Here is a 22,389-nt window from a genome sequence, read left to right on the forward strand (position 1 = left end):
CTCTCTATGTGGCCAGGCTGTGAAAAAGTCCCACACATGTGGTATTGTAATACTCAGGAGGAGTAGCAGAATTTTTTGGGGGGTGTCATTTGTGGTATACACATGCCATGTGAGAGAAATAACCTATTACAATGACAATTTTGTGGAGAAAAAAAAAATGAAAAATCTTAATTTTGCAAAGAATTGTGGGAAAAAAATGACAACATCAAAAAGCTCACTATGCCTCTTACTAAATACCTTGGAATGTCTACTTTCCAAAAAGGGGTCATTTGGGGGGTATTTGTACTTTCCTGACTTGTTCGGGTCACAAGAAGCGAGATAGTCCACCAGTACATCAGATGTGATCAATTTTGTGCGATTCGCACCACAGCTTGTAGACTCTCTAACTTTCACAAAGACCAAATAATATCCACTAATTTGGGTTATTTTTACCAAAGATATGTAGCAGTATAAATTGTGGCCAAAATGTATGAAGAAAAATTTATAATTTGCATAATTCTGTCACAGAAACAAAGAAATATGCGTTTTTTTTCAAAATTTTCGGTCTTTTTTAATTTATAGCGCAAAAAATAAAAACCCCAGAGGTGACCAAATACCACCAAAAGAAAGCTTTATTTGTGGAAAAAAAAGGACAAAAAATTCATTTGGGTACAGTGTTGCATGACTGAGTAATTGTCATTCAAAGTGTGAGAGCACCGAAAGCTAAAAATTGGTCTGGGCAGGAAGGGTGTTTAAGTGCCCAGTAAGCAAGTGGTTAAAAGACAAGGCATGCCCAATATATATATATATGCTGTATATACTATATATATAATATATATATACAGTGCCTTGCGAAAGTATTCGGCCACCTTGAACTTTTCAACCTTTTGCCACATTTCAGGCTTCAAACATAAAGATATAAAATTTTTATTTTTTGTGAAAAATCACCAACAAGAGGGACACAATTGTGAAGTGAAACGAAATCTATTGGATTTTTGAAACTTTTTTAACTAATAAAAAAATGAAAAGGGGGGCGTGCAAAATTATTCGGCCCCCTTGCGTTAATACTTTGTAGAGCCACCTTTTGCTGCGATTACAGCTGCAAGTCGCTTGGGGTATGTCTCTATCAGTTTTGCACATCGAGAGACTGAAATTCTTGCCCATTCTTCCTTGCAAAACAGCTCAAGCTCAGTGAGGTTGGATGGAGAGCGTTTGTGAACAGCAGTTTTCAGCTCTTTCCACAGATTCTCGATTGGATTCAGGTCTGGACTTTGACTTGGCCATTCTAAGCCCCTGTACACACGGTTGGAGATTTCCACAACCAAATCCGTCGGATTTTGCCCGTTGGATTTTGTCCGTCGGATCTTTTCCGAAACTGTTGCATACACACGGTCGGACAAAGTTGGACGAAAAATCTGATCTTTCAGAATGTGATGACGTAATTTCGTTACGATGGGACTACATTCAGGCTAGTAGCCAATAGCTTTGATGTAGGAATTTGATCTGAGCATGCGTAGCACTTGGTCCGATCAAAATTCTCTACACATGATCGGAGTATGTCCGACCGGCCCAGTTGGTCGGGAAATATTTCCAACATGTTGGAAAATTGGGTCCGACGGATATTCCGATGGAATCAGTCCGATGCATACCACACACAGTCGGATTATCCGACGACAAGGTCCGATAGGACACATTCCGACAGATTCTCCGACCGTGTGTACAAGGGCTAACACCTAGATATGTTTATTTGTGAACCATTCCTTTGTAGATTTTGCTGTATGTTTGGGATCATTGTCTTGTTGGAAGATAAATCTCCGTCCCAGTTTCAGGTCTTTTGCAGACTCCAACAGGTTTTCATCCAGAATGGTCCTGTATTTGGCTGCATCCATCTTCCCCTCAATTTTAACCATCTTCCCTGTCCCTGCTGAAGAAAAGCAGGCCCAAACCATGATGCTGCCACCACCATGTTTGACAGTGGGGATGGTGTGTTGAGGGTGATGAGCTGTGTTGCTTTCACGCCAAACATATCGTTTTGCATTGTGGGCAAAAAGTTCGATTTTGGTTTCATCTGACCAGAGCACCTTCTTCCACATGTTTGGTGTGTCTCCCAGGTGGCTTGTGGCAAACTTTAGACAAGACTTTTTATGGATATCTTTGAGAAATGGCTTTCTTCTTGCCACTCTTCCATAAAGGTCAGATTTGTGCAGTGTACGACTGACTGTTGTCCTATGGACAGACTCTCCCACCTCAGCTGTAGTTCTCTGCAGTTCATCCAAAGTGATCATGGGCCTCTTGGCTGCATCTCTGATCAGTCTTCTCCTTGTCTGAGCTGAAAGTTTAGAGGGACGGCCAGGTCTTGGTAGATTTGCAGTGGTCTGATACTCCTTCCATTTCAAAATGATCGCTTGCACAGTGCTCCTTGGGATGTTTAAAGCTTGGGAAATCTTTTTGTATCCAAATCCGGCTTTAAACTTCTCCACAACAGTATTACGGACCTGCCTGGTGTGTTCCTTGGTCTTCATGATGCTCTCTGCGCTTTCAACAGAACCCTGAGACTATCACAGAGCAGGTGCATTTATACAGAGACTTGATTACACACAGGTGGATTCTATTTATCACCATCAGTCATTTAGGACAACATTGGATCATTCAGAGATCCTCGCTGAACTTCTGGAGTGAGTTTGCTGCACTGAAAGTAAAGGGGCCGAATAATTTTGCACAAACCACTTTTCAGTTTTTTATTTGCTAAAAAAGTTTAAAATATCCAATAGATTTCGTTCCACTTCACAATTGTGTCCCACTTGTTGGTGATTCTTCACAAAAAATTAAAATGTTATATCTTTATGTTTGAAGCCTGAAATGTGGCAAAAGGTTGAAAAGTTCAAGGGGGCCGAATACTTTCGCAAGGCACTGTATATATATATATATATATATATATATATATAGATAGATAGATATATTTATTTATCTCTCTCTCTTCATGTGACAACACTGAACAAATTATGCTTTGCTGCAACGTAAAGTAGTGAGTGTACAGCTTGTGTAACAATGTAAATTTGCCATCCCCTCAAAGTAACTCAACACACAGCCATTAATGTCTAAACCACTGGCAACAAAAGTGAGTACACCCCTAAGGGAAAATGTCCAAATGGGGCCTAAAGAGTCAATATTTTGTGTGGCCACCATTATTTTTCAGCACTGCCTTAAAGTGGAAGTAAACCCTTCTATCGTTTTCAGCCAAGGAAGCTGCCATCTTGGCCTCCGCTTAATCTTTAACTGTCATGAGGCTGCACATGTGATCAGTTATGACACCAGCCATTAGATAGTTTGACAGTTTGGTTGAGAGTACAACCAATGTGGCAGTTAGCATTTCCGGCATGCCGGGAATGTAACTGTTTTTTCAAACTGTTAGATCGATGGGTTTACTTCTGCTCTAACCCTCTTGGACATGGAGTTCACCAGAGCTTCACAAGTTGCCACTGGAGTCCTCTTCCGCTCCTCCATGATGACATCACGGAGCTGGTGGATGTTAGAGACCTTGCACTCCTCCACCTTCCATTTGAGAATGCCCCACAGATGCTCAATAGGGTTTAGGTCTGGAGACATGCTTGGCCAGTCCATCACCTTTACCCTCAGCTTCTTTAGCAAGGCAGTGGTCATCTTGGAGGTGTGTTTGGGGTCATTATCATGTTGGAATATTGCCCTGCGTCCCAGTCTCTGAAGTGAGGGGATCATGTTCTGTTTTAGTATGTCACAGTACACGTTGGCATTCATGGTTCCCTCAATGAACTGTAGCTCCCCAGTGTCGGCAGCACTCATGCAGCCCCAGTCCATGACACTACCACCACCATCTGAACCAAATAAGCTTATCTTGGTCTCATCAGACCACAGGGCATGGTTCCAGTAATCCATGTCCTTAGTCTGCTTGTCTTCAGTAAACTGTTTGCAGGCTTTCATGTGCATCATCTTTAGAAGAGGCTTCCTTCTGGGATGATAGCCATGCAGACTAATTTGATGCATTGTGCAACGTATGGTCTGAGCACTGACAGACTGACCCCCCACCCCTTCAACCTCTGCAACAATGCTGGCAGCACTCATATGTCTATTTCCCAAAGACAACCTCTTATATGATTCTGAGCACGTGCACTCAACTTCTGTGGTCGACCATGGGGAAGCCTGTTCTGAGTAGAACCTGTTCTGTTAAACTGCTGTATGATCTTCGCCACTGTGCTGCAGCTCAGTTTCAGGGTCTTGGCAATCTTCTTATAGCCCAGGCCATCTTTGTGTAGAGCAACAATTCTTTTTTTCAGATCCTCAGAGAGTTCTTTTTCATGAGGTGCCATGTTGAGCTTCCAGTGACCAGAATGAGAGAGTGAGAGTGATAACACCAAATTTAACACACCTGCTCCCCATTCACACCTGAGACCTTGTAACACTAATGAGTCACATGACATCGGGGAGGAAAAATGGCTAATTGGGCCCAATTTGGACATTTTCACTTAGGGGTGTACTCACTTTTGTTGCCAGCGGTTTAGACATTAATGGCTGTGTGTTGAGTTATTTTTGGGGGGGGGGGGCAGCAAATTTACACTGTTATACAAGCTGTACACTCACTACTTTACATTGTAGAAAAGTGTCATTCCTTCAGTGTTGTCACATGAAAAGATAGAATAAAATATTTACAAAAATGTGAGGGGTGTACTCACTTTTGTGTGATACTGTATCATAAATGCTCATGTAGCACTATCCCCGCAAGGGGTGCTGGTTACTGGTTTCCCCTAATCCTGAACAGCCATGAAGCATGCATTTCCAACTTGCATCCAGACACAAGAAATCAGTCCATAGGCTTGTTTTTGTTGTTGTATTCGGGAAAACAACTTAGATAGGGTATAGGGAGTATGAGATGTCCAACTTGACTTAAAGAACAACAGATAAGGACAACTTCCTTCCTATGTACAGAGAAAAGATCCTAGACTGTTCTCCTTGCAAGAAACACCCAGTTTCTTGGATCAGCGGTAGAGTCCCTTACCGACCAGGAGCTCTCAGCCCCCTTTGAAAAACAGCACAAATTGTTGCAAAACTGCATGCAGCAGTATCTCCTCTCCTCTTGTAGAACTGCTCCAAGCTCCACCACCTGCAGGTACTACAGGTACTACCAGCTCTATTGGCTGCTTGTCTACCAGTCCACCCGGCTGCTGTGAAGGTCTCCCAGGACAAGCAGTTAAGCTACATGTGATAGTCTCCCCCCTTGTGAATCCCTTGGTGGTCGGGTATACTTAGTCTGTCCTCCTTGCTACCTGCTGCTCTTTGCAAGATTATTTCTCAAACCAAATGCTGAAAGGATTCTTTCAAGCCAACCTGAGCCCAGCCTGGAGGCAGAGCCCCCCTAGATCCAGGGGTCCCCTCCTAGACCACCAACAGCCTCCTCAGCACTCCATCTTTAACTGGGCTCCCCTTCTGGCCAGGCTCCACCATATTTAAGGGCTGAGCTATCCACCCTGCCAGGCCCTCTGTCTGGGGTTTGGCTAGATTCCCCCAAGTGTGCAGATCGGCCCTTCTGGCCTCTGCCCACTAGCTTCCCTAAGCTTCTCCAACCTCTAGATCCAGAGACCTGCACTATAGCACCATTCAGCCTGACCTACATTAACCCAACCTAATTACAGACTCACACAGTTACCATAAGTCATAACAAAATAAATTTACTTACACTAACACTAGTAGCACACTAGAGGGTGCTACACTTAATAACATTAACATTGTTATTAGAATAATAAAAAAAAAAATTACAACCATTATTATTATTATTATTATTATTATTATTAATAGTAGAAGTACAGCAAAGCTTTCTTCAGCTGATAGAAAAGTACGATTTTGTTTTTGTCTTGCAGAACATGCTTTGATACTTGATTTTACAGCATCTGAAAATGTGTCTTGGAAAAAAAAAGATATGTCAGAAGTTGAGCTTTCTCCCGTCTGCACAGCTGTTCTTTTGCCTATTTGAAAAGTGTTTGGACTAATCATAACAGCTCGGTAGCCATGCAAAGTCATAGTTTTGTAAGGAAAAAAAAAACATCCTTTTTCAAAGTCATGTTATCTAGTTACATTGTTCCACCTTGTAGGTTTAAACTTTTAACTAGCTGTTTTTCCTCCCTTAGGAGACTGAGATCTTGAGCTCTGTGCTGAGTTGAGGATATGTTGTTAAGACCCAATTCTGCACCTGTCAGTGCAATGGACACATTATACATTGCCAGGCTGTTTGCTGGAGGTCACCTTTCCACCTGTTCCGTGTAAAGCAATAAATACACTAATACTGTGTGTGCTCCAAGTTCATCAAGACTATATTTCTTCTGACATGGTGGCCCTAAGACAAATATATAATAATCTGTTCCCTATAAATCTATTCCAGATAAAGAGGGGTGTGGCTATAAACCCAGCTGTTCATTGGAAACCATAAACTGTTATTCTACGTTTAAATCTACAGATAGAATGATTAATGTTTGTCAGCGTAATATTGATCATATGATGTTGAGATTTTGCAGACATTAACCTGTAAGGAACTACGTTGCTGCAGTAGACTATGCCTTCATTTTAAATGTAAAGGTTGATATAATGTTCTCAGCTGTGTAACAAATCTCAGCGGTCATGCCAATACTACTTCCAAATTCAGAGTGCTAACTCCTTGACAAGAGATCATATGAACTGACTCTGAAAGTCATCTAAAATTTGGGACCCTTTGTACACAATGGCCATTTTCTTGAGCAGCAGCTTTGGAAAGTTTAGAATTTGCTTAAGTGAAAAAAAGTTAAGTTAAAGCGGAGTTCCACCCAAAAGTGGAACCTCCGATTATTTGTTTCCTCCCCCCCTCTGGTGCCACATTTGGCACCTTTTAGGGGGAAGGAGGGAACGGGACCTGTTTTTGGCAGGTCCCCTTCCCCACCTCCGGGTCCCTCGGAGGTTCAGCTCCCCTCCTCCTTCCTCCACCGCTGGGCAAAATGGAAAGCGCAGTGTGCTTCACAAATGCACAGCAGGGAGTAGCTTTGTGGCTGGTTTCCCTTAGTGAAGATGGCGGTGGCAGTCCCTGACAGCCAATCCGAAAATCAGCTGAGGTACCGACATTGCGGGCTCCCTGGACAGGTAAGTGTCCAAATATTAAAAGTCAGCAACTACAGTATTTGCAGCTGCTGACTTTTCATTTTTATCCCCAGGTGGAACTCCACTTTAAGAGAGAATATAAAGACATGTCTTTATGGACCATCATGTTGGAACAGGGGCCATCCCAAAACTGTTCCCACAAAGTTGGAAGCATGAAATTGTCCAAAATGTCTTGGTATGCTGATGCCTTAAGAGTTCTCTTCATTGGAACTAAGAGGTCAAGTGAAAACCCTGGAAAAAAAACCCTGCACCATACTTCTCCCTCCACCAAATGATTTGGACCAGTGCACAAATCAAGGTCCATAAAGACATGGGTGAGCAAGTTTGCGTTGGAGGAACTTGACTGGCCTGTACAGAGTCCTGACTTCAACCTGATAGAACACCTTTGGGATAGATTGGAGCGGAGACTGAGAGCCAGGCCTTCTTGTCCACATCAATGCCTGACCTCACAAATGCGCTTCTGGACACATTCCTAAACCTTGTGGACAGCCTTCCCAGAAGAGTCAAAGATGTTATAGCTGCAAAGGATGGGCCAACTCAATATTGAACCCTATGAACTAAGAACTGTTAAAGTTCATGTGTGTGTAAAGGCAGGCGTCCCAATGCTTTTGGCAATATAGTGTATATATGATTTGCCTTTCATTTATTTTTTAAACTGAATGGGTGATCATTTACAATCACTTTAAGGACCATGACTTTAGGGTAGGTCACTGGAGTATACAGTATACAATCTTAGGGAATACCATCACGTGTCACATATAAATGTATGGCAACTGGAAAGACTGATATATTAGTGGTTGGATAGCTATGTTAAAATTAATAGTAATTCTATACATTTATTTCATGTTTTCTGCATTATAAATATTTTTATAATGATAATATTATGAAATTACGAAAAGCTGGCAAAGCACAAAACCAATTCCAAAAAAGTTGCGACAGGGCCATGTTTACCATGGGGTAACATACCCTCTTCTTTTAACAACACTCTGTAAACACTCTGGGAGACTAGATGCTTGAGTTTTGGAAGAGGAATGTGGTCCCATTCTTGTCTGAGAATGTGCTGTTCTAAAACCTAGATATATTTTTCAGCATTAATGGTGTTGTTCCAGATGTGCAAGTTGCCCATTCTATATGCACTAATGCATACCAAACTATCAGAGATGCAGGTTTTTCGAACTGAGCGCTGGTAACAAGCCAGAAGGTCTCCTTTCTCTTTACTACAGAGGACACAGCACCCATGGCTGCTAAAAAGAATCCTAAACTTCGATTCATCTGACCCCAGAACAGTTTTCCACTTTCCAACAGCCCATTTTAAATATGCATTGGCCCAGATAAGACGGCTGCGTTTCTGGATCTTTCTTTTTTTTCATTCTTCTTTGCATGAGATGGCCTTATTGTTTATATTTCGACAGCACGGCAAACTGTGTTCACAGACAGTGATTTGTAGAAAGATTCCTGAGCCCATGCAGTGATGTCCATTACAGACTTATGCTTTTTTTTAATGCAGTGCTGTCTGAGGGCCCAAAGATCACAGGCACCCAATATTGTGTCTCAGTCTTGTCCCTCGTTCACAAAGATTTCTCCATTCTTGGAATATTTTGATAATATTATGTATTGTATTCGGCACACGCGGCTCCTATTTACACTGGTCTACACACAACTCAGACTTTCTCTCCTCTTGAATCATTTGGTCTCCATTTCAGGTATTCAGTCACCTTTTTATCCACATCTCTTTCACCTTTCACCTTCCTTCTTTCACTGGTGCTATCTTGCCTCCATTCCATTCCTCCACCCCACCCCTTCTTTCCTTGTGTTAGTTTTCACCATTCCTCCCCCCCCACTACGATTCCCTTTTTCACTCCCCTCCACACCTTTCACCTCTCCTATGTGAATATATTAGTTCACCCTATATTTCACTTTACACTTAGGTTCCCACGGTTCCGTGCCTGCCTGGTTGGTGCCTATTGGGTGCCTCCGCTGGACTGACCTCCGTGGCTCCTAGTGGGGATTACAGCTCGGATTGCTAGTGTCGCCTGGCACCACACCACCATCTTTTGAACTCGAGTACATTTAATTGTATTTGGTACGGGGGTTTTCAGTACTACCCCTGCCCATATTTACATTTATTCTACTAAGTAAGTTAATGCCAATATTCCTATTTTTAGAAACATCAAGTGCTGGCTCCTGACGAGTGGCCCCCAGCCACGAAACAGGTAGAGATGCCATACACCTTGTTATTCATCAATATCCATTTAACTTTGCCAGTCAATTCTATATTTTACTCAAGATCCAAGAGGCCTGAGTCTTTGCAGGCATTATCCAAATTTTACAATTTTACTATTATTATGGTTTTGGTGCACTTTGGAAAGCTGTTCTTTGCTGTTTTATGTGACATTTATATTTTGACTGAGATGTACTGTATTACCTATGAATCACCTCAATATGTCTATATTCAATGTTTCCAAATTGTATTTTATGGCAACCAATAAATTCCAATTATGTTCACCAAATTACTCTTTTGCTACCACATTGTTAGGTACCTGGGAGGTGAGCCTGACTTGGTGGAGAAGACTTCTCTTACGACTCTGGTTCAGGGTCCACTGGAGTGAGACAGTGGACCCGTGAGCGCAGCGGGGTAGGAGTGTCTGAGCTGGAAGCAGCAGTTGATGCAGGCAGTGGGAGTAGTCCTCTGGACGGTTGGAACTGCAGGAACTGGCAGAAGCTGGTAGAACAGAAGGATGATCACACAGCCGGATAGCAGCAGACACTGGAACAGTGGTAGTGGATCCTGGAAGGAGTGCAGCACACTTGGAACAAGCAGAAGATTAGTCAAACAGGCCGGGTCAGATCAGGCAGGCAGGAAGCAGGAGCGGCAGGCAGAAGCAAGGTCACAGGCTAGCAGAGGTTCAGCATCAAGGATAAGCAGTCCATAAGCAGGGTCAGGCAAGCCGGGATCAGAGCAGGAGAAGGCAGCAGAGTCAGACGTGAGCCGGGTCATTAACAGTAAACAGATAGGCAGGTAACAGAAGTCTCAGGTACAGCTGCAGACAAAACAGCACTGAACAAGTGCGGCTGTCACCTTTAAATAGGCCCACTGGCGCCAAACCGTGCTAGCGCGTGCATGTGCGCGCGCGCATGCACGTGCACGCGATGCGCGCGTGCTCCCGGGATGCACACTGGCGCGCACACACGCGCCGATGCCCGGTCTGTCCAACCGCGCGTGCAGAGCCCTGACATTGCCCCCCCACAAGGGGAAACCTCCGGGTGCCCAAGATGTTCCCTTTTTCCAGGTGAGAAGAAAAAAACTCATGGATTAATCTTCCAGCCTGAAGATTAGGTTACTATCAGGTTCCCAAGAATTGCTCTCTGGGCCGTAACCCTTCCACTTAATCAGGAACTGTCTTTGCCCTTGCCCTCTTCTACAGTCCAGAATAGCCTCTACTTCATATTCTTCACTACCATCAACTATGACGGGTTCAGGTGGTCTAGTACCTCTATTGGGGAAGGGGTCAGGTACCGAAGGTTTTAGCAGAGACACATGGAAAACCGGGTGCAATTTCATTGATACAGGTAGGGACAGCTCATAGGAGACTTTGTTAATTTTCCTCTTCACCGGGAAGGGGCCCAGAAATTTGGGTGCAAACTTTTTAGAGGGGCAGGCTAACTTAAGATTAGAAGTAGAAAGCCATACCTGATCCCCGACTTTAAGATCCAATTCTCCCCTTCTTTTCCGATCGAAGGCTTTCTTGCTATCCGCTTGGGCCTTGGTTATTGCTTCTTGCAAAACCCGGTTGTTACGGCTGAGGAAGGTCACTGTGTCCTGGACTGCTGGCACTGAAGATTCTGGAAGAAAATCAGGGAGAAGTGATAAGTGAAACCCATAATTAGCAAAAAACGGGGATTGTCCTGTGGCTGAATGACTGGCATTGTTATAAGCGAATTCTGCTAAGGGCAGAAGAGACACCCAATCATCCTGTACAAAGGACGTGAAACATCTGATATATTGTTCAAGAGTCTGGTTTGTTCGCTCAGTCTGCCCGTTGGTCTGGGGATGAAAATCAGATGACAAGGCCAGCTCGATCTTCAAGGTCTCACACGGGACCCTCCAGAACCGGGATGTGAATTGGACCCCTCTGTCTGACACTATATTGGCAGGTACCCCATGTAGCCTAATGATCTCCTTGACAAAGATACGGGCTGTTTCTGATGCCGATGGGGTTCCTTTCAGCGGTAGGAAATGAGCCATCTTGGAAAGTTGATCCACAACTACAAAAATGGCTGTGCAACCCTCGGAGGATGGAAGCTCAACTATAAAATCCATAGAGATCATTTGCCAAGGCCGATCGGGTGCAGAAAGAGGTTTCAGAAGTCCCCAGGCTCGGTTCCTAACTGTTTTACTTCGGATGCAAACAGGGCAAGAACTGACGTACTTAGCACAAAATTCCTTTAAGCCCGGCCACCAGAAAGTGCGTTGCACAAGCTCCAAAGTCTTGCGGACCCCAAAATGCCCTGCCAATGGGTGGTCATGAAGCAGAGTGAGGACTCTTAATCGGATATTTTCCGGAACAAAGACTTGACTGCCCTTCCACAAAAGGCCCTCCCTGGATGTCAAAGAAATTCCTGGAGGAGTGGGTGAGTTCAAAGATGCCTCTCTGATCTGAGAAAGGAGATCTGATTGCACAAGTAGGAAGTTGCTCACAGGTAGAATAGTATCTGGAACAGCTGTGTCCTTGGAACAGTCATACATGCGCGAGAGCGCATCTGGTTTCACATTCTTCGAGCCAGGGTGATACGTAATGTGAAAGCAGAACCGAGAAAAGAACAGGGCCCAACGGGCCTGCCGGGGCTTCAGACGTTTGGCAGTCCTTAAGTATTCGAGGTTTTTGTGGTCGGTATAGATTAATACAGGATGTACTGCACCTTCCAATAAGTATCTCCACTCCTCCAATGCCGACTTAATGGCCAGCAGTTCTCGATCACCGACATCGTAGTTCCTCTCAGCAGGAGAGAGTTTCCGGGAAAAGAATCCTACGGGGTGCATCAGATCTTTACTGCCTTGACGTTGAGACACCACCGCCCCTACAGCCACTTCAGAAGCATCCACTTCAAGGATGTAAGGCAGAGATGGGTCAGGGTGGCTGAGGATGGGGGCAGAAGTAAACAGTCCTTTGAGTCTTACGAAGGCCTCCTGGGCCTCTGGCCCCCAGTGAAAACGAACATTCTGCTTGGTCAACTGAGTGATGGGGGTGATAATGGCAGAGAACCCTTTGATGAACTTCCTGTAAAAGTTCACAAAACCTACGAAACGTTGAATTCCTTTCTTGTCCCTGGGTGCAGGCCAGTCCAGAATAGCGGATACTTTTTGCGGATCCATTCTGATACCTGCTGGGGATATTTCAAGACCGAGAAATTGAATGTCTTGCTGCTCAAACTTACATTTCTCGGCTTTGGCATACAGCCCGTGCTGGCGGAGACGGAGCAGCACCCTGCCCACATGCCCACGGTGTTGCTGAGGAGATCTGGAGAAAATCAGAATGTCGTCCAGATAGACAATGACAAAAATGTCCAGAAAGTCTCTAAACACATCGTTAATGAGATGCTGAAAGGTGGCAGGGGCATTGCAGAGGCCAAAGGGCATGACTAGGTACTCATAATGTCCAAAGCGGGTTCGGAAGGCTGTCTTCCATTCATCTCCAGCCCGTATGCGAACCAAGTTGTAGGCTCCTCTTAAGTCCAACTTGGTAAAAATTGTGGCAGACCTCAATTTCTGGAAAAGCTCCAGTATCAAGGGCAGAGGGTAACGTTTTTTGACCATAATTTTGTTCAGTTCACGGTAGTCCACACAGGGCCGGAGCGACTGGTCCTTCTTGGTAACAAAGAATATACCTGCGCCTGCTGGTGAAGTAGAATGGCGGATGAACCCCTTTCCCAAATTTTCCGTGATGTAGGTCTTCAATGCCTCCTGCTCCTTTTCCGATAAGGGAAAAATGCGTCCAAACGGAATCTCAGCTCCCGGGAGGAGTTCGATGGGACAGTCATATGGACGGTGGGGCAGAAGAGAGTCTGCCCCTTTTTTGCTGAAGACGTCAAGGAACTCGTGGTATGGTTCTGGCACTGATTGACACAAGTCCTGATCGGAGTCCAGGCAAAGAAGTGCAGCAGGCTGAACAGGTACTCCATGTAAACAATGTTCTAGGCAATATGGGGACTGAAACCTCACCTCCCCAGTGGACCAGTCAATAGCGAGGTTATGGGCCTGTAGCCAGGGTATGCCCAGGATTACGGGAAACAGGGGAGATGAGATTACATCAAGCGTTAGTAGTTCCTTGTGCTGAGACAGGGAGATGGCCAGCAAGGGTAGGGTCTCCTGGGTTACCGCACCCGATTTGAGGCGGGAGCCGTCGGCCAGGAAAACAGATAGTCCATGAGCTTTCTTCCGAAGAGATATGGAGTGCAAACTGGCAAAAGTGGCATCAACAAAACAGCTGCAAGCTCCGGAGTCAATAATGGCATTGATCGCGACCGTCTTTTCCTGAAGCTGCAAAGAGAGAGGGAGAGCAACATGGGTGGCATTAACTGGCAAGGGTACAAGACTGGAAGACACAGAAGTGAGGCACTTACGTGTCTTAACAGGGCAATTGTTCACGTAGTGACCAGACCCTCCACAGTAGAGACACAGGTTCAACTGTCGGCGACGAGCACGTTCTTCCGGGGACAAGGTGGGGCGCATAAGCCCAAGCTGCATCGGCTCCTCAGTGTCAGGGGCTGGACTGACAGGACCCACTGGAGGAGCAGGAAGATAGCGAGTAGCAGGAGTCGGGACCCTTGCAGTCATCCAGGCCGGTCGGTGGAGTTGGGAGGAGCGTTCGGATCTGCGTTCCCGAAGCTGGCGATCAGTTTGGATGGTGAGCATGATTAGGCCCTCCAGGGAATCAGGAGTACCAACACGAGCAAGCTCATCCTTAAGTCCCTCAGAAAGGCCCATGTGGAACTGGTGTCTCAAGGCTGACTCGTTCCATTGGGTGTCTGCGCTCCAGTGCCTAAAGTCCGAAACATAGTCCTCGGCAGCTCTGCGACCTTGCTGGAGCGCAGAAAGAGCAGATTCAGCTGTGGCGGCTGTGCCATGGCCTCAAAGAAAGAAGGAAGGGATTGAGTCAGAGCACTGTCTCCCTCCAGGAGGTGATGGGCCCAGGCCTGAGGTTCCCCCTGCAGCAGGGAAATCACGAATCCCACCTTAGTAGCTTCCAGAGAAAAAGTTCTTGGTTGAAGAGCAAAATACAGCTGGCAAGCATTGCGGAAGGCCCAGAATTTGGAGCGATCCCCTGAGAATCTTTCCGGGATAGGCACCCTTGGTTCTGGAGGGAGCATCACCACTGCAGGCTGGGGAGTTGGTTGGACAGGAAGCGGAGGAGGGGCAGCAGCCGTAGAACAGGGACCGGACAGGTGTTGAACCTGTTCTTCCAATCTGGTGTAGCCTGCCTGGAGGGATTTCACGGACTGGGTGAGGGCTCCTTCATAGCAGAAGCTTCTCCCGCAGGCTCAGTCATGGCTGTTTTGTACTGTTAGGTACCTGGGAGGTGAGCCTGACTTGGTGGAGAAGACTTCTCTTACGACTCTGGTTCAGGGTCCACTGGAGTGAGACAGTGGACCCGTGAGCGCAGCGGGGTAAGAGTGTCTGAGCTGGAAGCAGCAGTTGATGCAGGCAGTGGGAGTAGTCCTCTGGACGGCTGGAACTGCAGGAACTGGCAGAAGCTGGTAGAACAGGACGATCACACAGCCGGATAGCAGCAGACACTGGAACAGTGGTAGTGGATCCTGGAAGGAGTGCAGCACACTTGGAACAAGCAGAAGATTAGTCAAACAGGCCGGGTCAGATCAGGCAGGCAGGAAGCAGGAGCGGCAGGCAGAAGCAAGGTTACAGGCTAGCAGAGGTTCAGCATCAAGGATAAGCAGTCCATAAGCAGGGTCAGACAAGCCGGGATCAGAGCAGGAGAAGGCAGCAGAGTCAGACGTGAGCCGGGTCAATAACGGTAAACAGATAGGCAGGTAACAGAAGTCTCAGGTACAGCTGCAGACAAAACAGTCACCTTTAAATAGGCCCACTGGTGCCAAACCGCGCACGCGGTGCGCGCTCACGCGCCCGGGATGCACACTGGCGCGCACACACACGCCGATGCCCGGTCTGTCCAACCGCGTGTGCAGAGCCCTGACACACATGCCTCATTTAAAGTCCCGCCCCCTTGCTCTCCCCCCATTCTTGATCATAATAGGGATGGAAATGTGTGACCTTACCGGGCCACAATGTCATTTAAAGTCCCAAGGGATGGAAGAACTGGCCTTACCAGGTCATACCTTCACTTAAAGTCCTTTAAACCAGTTTCGCTACTAATACAAATATGTATTGTAGATGACAATATATTTAAAATCTTTGCAATTTTACATTTGAGGAAAATTATTCTGAAATCGTTTGACAATTTTTATATTTTCATGAATTGGTGAACCTATGCCCATCTTTACTGACTCTCTAAGATGCTCTTTTTATACCCAATTATGTTACTGACCTTTTACCAACTACCTAATTATTTGAACATTTTTCTTCCTCCTTGTTAGTACCACTCACTTTGCCAGCTTTTTGTTGCTGGCATCAAATTCAAAATTACCTCATTTGTTTCCCCTAAAATTGAACATTTTGGGGGAAATGGAACAAATATTTGATAGGATTTCTATTTTCTATTGTGAATAAAATATGCTTTTATAAGATTTGCAAATCATTGCATTATGTTTTTATTGAGATTTTACACAGCGGCCCACCTTTTTTGGCATTGGGGTTGTATATATAAAACAGGTAATGTTTTGTATAATCAATTGCCAATAGTGAACAGCAATATGATTCAAAGTTAGATTATTATTCATACACATGTATATTTTTAGAGAATTACTGGCAGATATATTACCCAATCTACATCTGTTTTATATGTCCATCTAAAATGTACTATGTATTCATCAAGTAGTAACGTAATCTTGGGAAGGACACAGTGTGCAAAGGTGTTCTAGTACATTCTGCATGTTGGTAAAATGCGCTACCAGATACAGAAATGTTAATTTAATCATTCATGGGATGTATATTCAGGTATATGCATTTTTAACTGTGGATGCTCCACTGTGAACAGATAATTGAGTGTTAAATCTAGTTTATTGCAATTCATGCAGTTCCAGCTACAACTATGCCTGCCTGTAATTTATAATTGAAGACAGTAGTGGATTGGCTATTTAAAGAAGAATTCCAGTCATGGAAAGTTGAATCACTGAATTCAACACCACTACTTCAGTGATCTCCACTAGCTTTGCGATCCTGTGCTGAGTTGCCTGATACATTGTGACACCATGCTCGCCAACTCATCCAATCACAGAATGCTTTAAATTCAGAAAGAAAATGCTAAGCATTCTCTGAATGGCACCCTTGCTGAACAGCCAACTTCCTGTGCTCAAAACGCATCAGGCTGGCTGCACAGCAGAAGACTCAGAAGCAAGTGGAGACCACTGGAGTAGAAGTGTCTGTTTTAGAAATGTCCATCTTCCAGGGGCATTGGGTATATAAATAATCACACTGGTCCAAGCTATGTACAAATATACCATGCCTAGAATTTATGTTTAAAAACAGCAAGCGTGTGAACAACCCAACTTATCGGAATCTGGAAGCCCCCTTTAACAAGGGGACTCCCAGATCTCGCCCCCCCCCCTGTGTGAATTGGTAATGGGGTACAAATGTACCCCTACCATTTCACAAAAAAAAGTGACAAAAAGGTTCAAAAAGACAAGAGACGGTTTTTGACAAGTCCTTTATTAAATTCTTCTTTCTGCTTCTTCTTTCATCTTCTGGTCTTCCTTCCATGTTCTTCTTGTTCTCCATCTTCTTCTCCATTTTCTTCAGGTATGAAATTTAAAGGAATATTACACTTTTATTGTTTAAGCATTATTAAAATCACTGCTCCCGAAAAAAAGGCAGTTTTTGGAACTTTTTTTTGCATTGATACATGTCCCCTGGTGCAGGACCCAGGTCCCCAAACACTTTTTATGACAATACCATGCATATAGCACTTTTGATTTCTCCCATAGACTTTTAAAGAGTGTTTCGAATTTGCCTCAAACACCCAAAATTATTCGCTGTTTGGCGAGCATAAAGCTCATCCCTGGTGGGGATAGGAGAAGCTGGAAGAAGCAGGAGGGCACATACGGCAGTGTCCTAGTGTTTGTGACAGTAGGTTAGTTTTGAATGAGCATGAGATAATGAATATAGTAATAGGGAAAGGGAAAGAGTGAGGACAATATATATATGTATGTATATGGGGAAGAGGGTGAAGGAAGGAGAGTTTAAGGAGAGAGGACATTGCTGTGAGAAGAAGAGGTAAAGAGAGCATGTTATAAAGACAAAGAGAGTAGGAAGCAGACTGGTAGGGATGGTTTGGCTCAAGCAGGAGTTTTGGCCGAATGTTGGCTGGTCGCACGTTCGCCAAACACCCAAATTATGAGGGCATTCGACCGTCTCTTCGGCCTGTCGAATGACCACAATGCACTGCACCACCGCACAGTGCCTTAAAAGCCCTGATTGGCTGAAGCAACGAAAGCTTTGCCCAATCAGGGCACAGAGCACATTTAGAGCTATGATTGGACGCTGTCATGATGACTCTATCCAATCATGGCTCATTGCTCTTAGTCCCGCCCCACACTATAACAGTATTCTTTCTATAGTGACCATTTTTAGTGTAATATAGGCATGGAGAGAGATAGAACAGGGCTCTGTTCAGTGCTACTAGACAGTTACTGTGCTATAGTTTGCTATTGTGATTCTATTGTCAGTGTAGAATATCAGCTTAGTGTGAATCTAGAGATAGTTCAGTCAGTGTGTAGTGTGAACACCATTAATCTTTATATTTGTGTGAATCTAGGGATAGATCAGTCAGTGTGAGTGTAGTGACCGTTTAGCACAGTATATTTTTTCTTTGCGTTACTGCAAGTTTAACGTAAATTCGTAAATTTCAGTGTGTTATGTGCCATTTACTGCAGTATATAGTGCACGTTTAACTCAGGATATTTCAGTGCATTACTGCAAGCTTAATGCTATATATTTCAGTGCATTACCTTCCATTTAACACAGTATACTATAGTTCAGAACATTACTGCAAGTGTAACGCTGTATATTTTAGTGCCTTACATGCTATTTAACAGTATATTTCAGTGCATTATTGCAAGTATATTTCAGTGCGTTACATGCTGTTTGACGCAGTATATTTCTGTGTGTTACTGCAAGTTTAATGCAATATATTTCTGTGTGTTACTGCATGTTTGACTAATTATATTGCAGTGCGTCAGTGCAGTTTTACTGCAGTATATTATAGTGCATCATTGGAGTGTGTCTGTGTAGTGAGTACTTAGGTTAAAGTGTACCAAACACCACTGTCCATTGATTAAAATGCATCCACGTACATATTTCCACATCTTTATTACATTCTGTTAAGCAACCCCCCTATCATGTCTGGGAGGACAACAAGGAGAGGCAGACGTTCCTATGGCACTGTGAGGGGGCCAGCAGCGTATGTGTCCACAGGCAAAGGTGGACATGGTCAGTCCTCAGGCAGGACATCATTTCCTCAGTTTAATGATGTTGCCCGTGCTATCCAGCCACAGCATGCGTAGGAGCAGATGGACTGGCTTACTAAACCATCCTCATCCTCCTAAACCTCCATCACCCAAGCAGAGACTAGTGCGCAGTCCACTGCAGCAGCTGAGTGGCTAAACATGCCACCTTGTCCACAGCTATTCCTGCCATATCCCCAGCATTAGGAATGGAGGATTCAGCTGAGCACAGCCATTACTTGATTCAGATGTTGGTTTTAAAGGTTGAGGAAGGCAGAAATGTGAGCCTACAGAGAGGGGAGAACACTGGTACACAAATTGGCAGTTCCAGCCACAGCGTATTGCCAATTTGTCTCCAGTGGTAATGAGGAAGGAGGAGATGATGATGATGAGGTCACTGATACGACTTGGGTGCCAGATAGAGCAGAGTAGGAAAGTAAGGGTGAGGCACAACCCCAACGAGGCAGCCATCATGGAAGAATAGAGAGCAATCACCCTATTCCATCACATTGTGGAGCTGTTATCTCCCGGTCCACAGCTCATCCTTCTGGGCCTTTTTAGCACATGTGCAGCTGATCGCACTGTTGCAATTCGCAATCTTTTTATTAAGCACATCAAGCGTGGCAAAAACAATAGCCTTTTGGGTACCACATGCTTGACAAGGCATTTAACCTCCCACCACTCAGCCCATTGGCAAGAGAATCTGAAAGACACACAAAAGGGGTGCAAATCTGTTCCTCCTCTTTACTCACCTCATTCTGCCCCCGCTATACCTCATGACCTCTTAGCAGCCATCTACTGACAGGGATAATGGTATAGCACAGGGTGTCACAGGTCCTTGCAGCACATCCGCCAGCAGCACACCATCAGCTGTTGACTATAGCTGGCAAATTCCTCTGCTGCAGTGAAAAATAAAATAACAGTCACTGCCACCCACATACCCAGTGTCTAAATACAAGCTTGTAAAAGCTGCTGGCTCTACAATTTGTGCCTTTCCGTCTGGTGGATTCTGCCCCCTTCCGTGAATTTGCAGAATGTGCTATACCACAGTGGTCATCAACCCTATTCTCAGGGCCCACTAACATGCCAGGTTTGCAAGATAACTGAAATACATCACAGGTGATATCATTTGCTGCTCAGTGATTGCAGTATTCTAGTCTGCATCTCCCCAAGGTAATATATAAAACCTGGCCTGTTAGTGGGCCCTAAGGACAGGGTTGATGACCACTGCTATACCACAATGGCAGGTTCCCAGTCGTTATTTCTTTTCACGTAAGGCCATTCCAGCTCCCTACCATCATGTGGAAGGCAATGTTAAGGCATCGTTGGGCAAGGCAGTCAGCCGCAAAGTCCATGCTACTGCTGATACGTGGTCAAGCAAGCATGGTCAGGGACAATATATGTTGTTCAGAAAACACTGGGTAACTCAGAAGGATGCAGGACAGGGCTCAGTGCTGCAGCTTGTTGTGCCCCAACATCTGCATACAGCTAGTGGTGCTGATGCGAGATTTGTCAGCTCTACCTCTTCCTCCTCCTCCTCTTCCTCCTCCATGCCCTCCTCTGCTGAATTGTCCTATGAACCACAAGTGCCTTCTAAGCTTTCAAGGGGCTATTCAATGAGTCAGGCTAAACGGTGCCATGCAGTGCTTCAGCTGGCACAGGAACCCCACTGGAGCAGGGATTCTTGCAGCTCTGCAGGCGCAGGCCTAGAGGTGGTTCACGCCATGCCTGCTGCAGCAAGGAATGGTGGTGTGCGATAATGGCACAAACCTCCTGTCCGCCCTTGGGCAGGGAAAGTTGACACATGTGCCATGCCTGGCACATGTCCTCAATTTGGTGGTGCAGCATTTCCTAAATAGGTACCCAGGGTTGGAAAATCTGCTAAAACATGCCAGAGGAGTCTGTAGCCATTTCAGACGGCCAGTGCTCGGTTAGCTGAAATTCAGCAGGAATTCCACCTGCCCATAAACCGCCTGATTTGTGACATGCCCACCAGGTGGAACTTCAGGGCGGCACAGTTGTGTAGTGGTTAGTACTCTCGCCTAGCAGCAAGAAGAGTCGCTGGTTCGAATCCCAACCACGACACTACCTGCCTGGAGTTTGCATGTTCTCCCTGTGCCTGCGTGGGTTTCCTCCGGGTACTCTGGTTTCCTCCCACACTCCAAAGACATGCAGGTAGGTTAATTGGCTTCTGTCCAAAAAATTTACCCTAGTATATGAATGGGGACCTTGGATCGTGGGCTCCCTAAGGGTAGGGACTGATGTGAGTGTGCAATGTACAGGTATAGGGACAATTGTAGACACTCAGGTTGAACTGGATGGACTGGTGTCTTTATTCAACCTTACTAACTATGTGACAACTTGGCAATGCTGCAGCAGCTGCACATGCAGCAGAGGGCCGTCAATGACAGGCCATGCCCGTGCCAATGGCTGCTCATAAAGGATGCATGTACTGTACTGTCACCATTTAATAGGCCACAAGGATGATGGGCTGCACAGTGGTGTAGTGGCTAGCACTTTCACCTAGCAGCAAAAATGGTTACTGGTTCAAATCAGATACTGTCTAAATTGGCCTTAGTATGTATGGATGTCTGTTAGGGACCTTAGGCTGTAAGCGAATATGAATGTACAATATATATGTAAAGCGTTGTGTAAATTGAAATAAATAAATAAAAATAAATAAATGATTTGGGATAATAATGAAGCTGCTTTGCTGGTGATACTGATGGAGTTATTGCAAACAAATTTTCTAAGGCTTTTTTTTCTAGTAATATCAAGAATAATATTATTATGTTTTTTTTTTATTTGGGCAAGTTACCACAACACTATTATCCCATAGTTTTTAAGATCAAAGATACAACTATGTAATGCTGTGCATGAATGAAACTGCCTTCTTGGTTAACAGAGGCTTTGGTAAATGCTGCCTTATGCCTCGAACACACGAGCAGACTTCTCATCGGACTGAAGTCCAAAGGACTTTTCAATGGAGTTCCTCTGAAACGAACTTGCCTACACACGATCACACCAAAGTCCGATCGTTTAGAACGCAATGACATACGACGGGACTAAAAAAAAGTAAGTTCAATAGCCAGTAGCCAATAGCTGCCCTTGCGTAGTTTTTGATCCATCGGAACAGCATACAGACGAGCAGTTTTCTCGACAGGAACTGGTTCCGGCGGAATGATTTGAAACATTTTCTATTTCTAGGTCTGTCAGAATTTTAGAAAGAAAAAGTCAGATGAATCCCACACACGATCAAAATGTCCAACAGAATGATTCCATCTGATTTTTTCTGCCAGAAAGTCCAGTCGTGTGTATAGGGCATAAAACAACTGTAGCACTACCTCAGAAGGAGCCACTGGTAATTTGGGTTCTCTGTTCTTGCCCAGTCCTATGTGAGGCTTTACCCTCACTGACACCACCACTATACCTTGCTGTAAACCTCAGCAGGCACAAAAGAATTTGACTCTCAGCTCTGTAAAAGTACCTGGTACTTGTTCAAGGGAACAAGTTTACTCAGGAATGGTAAGTAAGTGGCTGAGCCTACCCCTGGCTGGCGATGTTGCATTGTCTGTGATAAACATAACACATATGACATGTTCATTTTTTAAATAATTTTAATTG

This window comes from Lithobates pipiens, unplaced genomic scaffold (genome assembly GCF_037356315.1).
Source record: "Lithobates pipiens isolate NorthernLeopardFrog02 unplaced genomic scaffold, aLitPip1_a1.2 Scaffold_18, whole genome shotgun sequence".
Classification (NCBI taxonomy): Eukaryota; Metazoa; Chordata; class Amphibia; order Anura; family Ranidae; genus Lithobates; species Lithobates pipiens.